The sequence below is a fragment of the Drosophila ananassae genome, assembly GCF_017639315.1.
Source record: "Drosophila ananassae strain 14024-0371.13 chromosome Y unlocalized genomic scaffold, ASM1763931v2 tig00000141, whole genome shotgun sequence".
NCBI lineage: Eukaryota > Metazoa > Arthropoda > Insecta > Diptera > Drosophilidae > Drosophila > Drosophila ananassae.
The window spans coordinates 227,541-231,504 of NW_025319081.1; positions in this window are offsets into that span (position 1 = coordinate 227,541).

Consider the following 3,964-nt stretch of genomic DNA (forward strand, 5'->3'; position numbering starts at 1 on the left):
CGGCGCCAAGTGCCATCTTTCTAACTTAAAAATTACCAAAGTTGTGTCAACAGGCAGACGGATAGACGGACAGACGAACATGCTCATATCGACTCTTGAGGGGATCCTGATCAAGAATATACCTGCCAGCCCAGCGTGGTTCTGCGGAGGCTTGCCTATTGAACGCCTCTTCTCCTAAAGCCAACTCCTTGAACGCATATGCCCTTATGAACATTCTCATGTGCTTTATTACAGATTGAAGGTCCACCATATACCCTTTGAAAGGTTCCCCTCGTTGTTGCTTTCGCTGCCGAACTTGGTCCACCAACTTCTCGGCATACGCCGGGCAGGAAACGCTTCCTTGTTGCCTCGCGGTCAGATCAGGGCACGAAGGGCCTTCCTACCCCTTAGGACACACCCCCAGTTGCGTTCACCAAAACCCCGGAGTCTTCTTACTTGACCGGGGTGTCCTTGTTTGGTTTTATAAGCGATAAATAAATCAACCAGACTCTTACGTTCCGGCTTCAATTCTGCCTCGGATCCGTGATCATTTTCCCACATGCTCTTTGATTTATCCTTGTTCGATGACTCGCGTACAGCCGCCGGATCACAGATCGACTCACAGATCCTTGCGCACTCCCTTTAATTCCCGCACCTTAGTCGGTCGGACTTACCCTCGGGGGGCCCTTCAAAGGAAACCTACTTCCTTAAAGGAAACTTTCACTCTTGAATGTCAGACTTACCCACGGAGGTCCTTCCCAAAACTCTTCCAGCTTTCCTAGAAGACTCGGTTACAATTCGCTCTAGTGGCACTCCTTAAATAGCGCCTGAGGCGCCCATTATCCACGCTGTCTTTTTTCTTCTTCTTCTTCCTAATATCTATATTTTTCGGGGTTCGCACTGCATACGTACAGCCCACCTTTCGTTCAACCGACCGAGGGACGTTCGGCTCAAATCGCGGGAATAGATCGGAGATAGTTTAAACAAAGAGTAAGGGAAAGATATCACGAGCAAATAAAAGTCAGCCAGAGGCCTTTTTCCTTCTAAAAGGGTACTTTGAGAAACTGGCTGACCAGGTTCGGCAGCGGAAACAGCAACGAGGAGAACCGTTTAAAGTATACATGGTGGACCTTCAGACGCTAATGAAGCCTTTAGGAAAGTCCACGAAGAAGGTCCTTGAAAGGCTTGTGGAGAACTGCATGACGCCCATGAAAATGTGATTATGAAACTCCGGCTTTAGCCGTCACATTTATCCTACTTATTGAATTTGGTTATCGTGCCTTAAGGGCCGTAACGGAAGGGCCGGAAGGAGGAAGGAAGTCGAAGGCCACCAACGGCAGCAACCTACCGCCGACCCCCGCTAAGGATATTCAACCAGCCGGCACTACCCCTGCCACGGAGACACAGCCAGCCGGCAAAGACAATTAATAATTAATTAATTTATTAATTAATCTCTCTATATAAATGATTTGCTGTTCGTTAGACTCGCTAAAACTCGAGAACGGCTGAACGGATTTATCTTATCTTGGTCTTAAATTATTCGTGGAGGTCTAGGGAAGGTTTAAAAGGTGAGAATAATTCGAATAATTGCCGGGAAAATCCTCAAACCGCATTTTTTTTTATTTGGAGACTACAATAGTAGTTGGCTTTGGTAGGTGATACATTGTTTGAAAGCTAATCATTGTTCTCTGCTCAGTTAATTTTATGTGACAAACCAACATTGTGTTTACTGCACGATTGTGAAAAAAATTGGAAAAAATTTTAATTTGAAATTTCCTCACTTCTCAAATTTCGCGGGAAATTTTCTCACTTTGGTTAATTACAATTTACGATGCCGAGTAGAAGACGGCCTGATTTACGGTGCGAAGAGCTACCTCACGTGCTAACCGCACTGATGACCAGAGACAGACAGATCAAGAAAATAGTCGTATTGCTATGTCAGAAATTCAGAATTACAGAAATGTAACAATTGTTTCCAGATGATATCATTTGGTGCTACACATATTATACAAGACAATTTCGTGCCCACTTTTAAGGTATTATATAAAAATATTCAAGTTTGTATTAAAATACATATATAGGAAATAATTAATGGCCAAATTTTGAAAAATCACAGATACTAGGACAATTTTATCACTTACTGGGAACTATGTTACCACTACCTGATGCAGATCATCAATTTTTACAAATTTATTTTATGGGCAATTCAGTTGCGGAAATTAATAATCGTTGTGCTCACAATCCAACAGTGAAGAGAATCATTGTCCAACAATTACAAATGTTTCTTCATCAGAATAACAATTTAGTAAACATGATCAAAATAGCATTGGATCGGATGCCATTTGATGTCCATAATACTGGAAGACTGGCTGTGAAAAGACTGATGAATAACGTCATTGAGGCGACAATCATAGAAGGAAAATACGAAGGAGAGGATGCCTTGATCCCGCGGATACCGATGATTCCAATGGACATACCATTCGATTTTAAACGCTTAAAATTTCCAGTACGTCTGGATTTTGCGATGACCATAAATAAATCGCATGGACAATCGATAGAAGTTTGTGGAATCAACTTGCAGTTTCCCTGCTTCGCGCATGGACAATTAGACGTCGCGTGTTCTTTGTTTATTTACGCACCACAAAACAAAACAAAAAATATGGCTTATGAGAAAGCTTTAAATTAATTAACAGACTGAATTTTAACAGTATAGGTCTGTGATTGTCAAATTTAAATCTTATAAATAGCCAGTATTTCAGGAAAACTCGGTTTTGTAAGTAAGCAACATGATGTATCAAAAATAATAATAAAATTCATGTTTTACTCTTAACAGGGTACTCTTTAATTTTTGGGATTGAAAATGATTAAAATGATAGCTCCGCGAAACTTAATTTTAGCTATCTTCAGTTCTTACTGTAACAGATAATATTTTTAAGTTTAAAAGAAGATTTTGAACGCAAAAAAATAAAAACAACAGCTGGCAGTACGAAATCTGCCGGGTCAGCTAGTTATAGATAAAAATGAATTGCTGTTCGTTAGTCTCGATAAAATTCGAGAACGGCTGAACGGATTTATCTTATCTTGGTCTTGAATTATTCTTGGAGGTCTAGGGAAGGTTTTAAAGGTGAGAAAAGTTCGAATATTCGCCGGGAAAATCCTCAATCCTCAAACAGCTTTTTTCTATTTCCTACACAAACGTTTTATAAATAAAATGGATATGTTGAACCAAGCAGAAAAGGGCGAAGCTGCATAAAATAAGTTACATATATTATAAATCTGAGTAGCGGCGGCGGGTTATCGGCAGTTCTGGTTTTGTTTACTTCTCCCCCGTTCGCATGCGCTTTGCTGGTATTTGTAGCGCATGCGCTTTGGGGAGCGTTTTTGTGGAGCTGCTGCACATTGCTGCATATTGCTAAATTCATATTGCTAAGCTTTGCCACTTGTAATTTTGTTATTGATTGGCCGCTATTAAAAACTATTAATAGCTCAACATTTTGGTGACCCCGACGTGATTATCATCCCGTTCAATTATCGTGATCAGCATTAAAAGTGCCACTAAAACACCGTTGTTGGTTTTGTTGTCAAAAAGTTGCATTTTAATTTAATTACACAATGGAATCTGGAGCTGAAGCTACTGCATCTGCTGCGTCAAGCCGTGAAAGGATGCTGCGGAGACGCGCAGAGGTTCAAGGATGCCTTCTCATCCAGATCATCTTTCAAAAGCTGGACCCTGCCACAAAGGCCAAATGGGAAGACTCTCTGGCAGGAAGCACTGATGATAGCCTGATGATAGCCTTAGCTCCGCATTTGTCAGCGAATCAAGCGGGCCGACGTAGGCCATTTAACAACCGATCCTGCATGCTCCTGAATGCTCCGACTGCTTCGTGTGCCCTGTGCGGCATCCTGACACCCGCTGTGCCTTCCTGCCCACATTTCTCGCCCTGTCAGTTGAGGTCCGTCGTCTTGCCCTCTGCTTTGTGTGCCT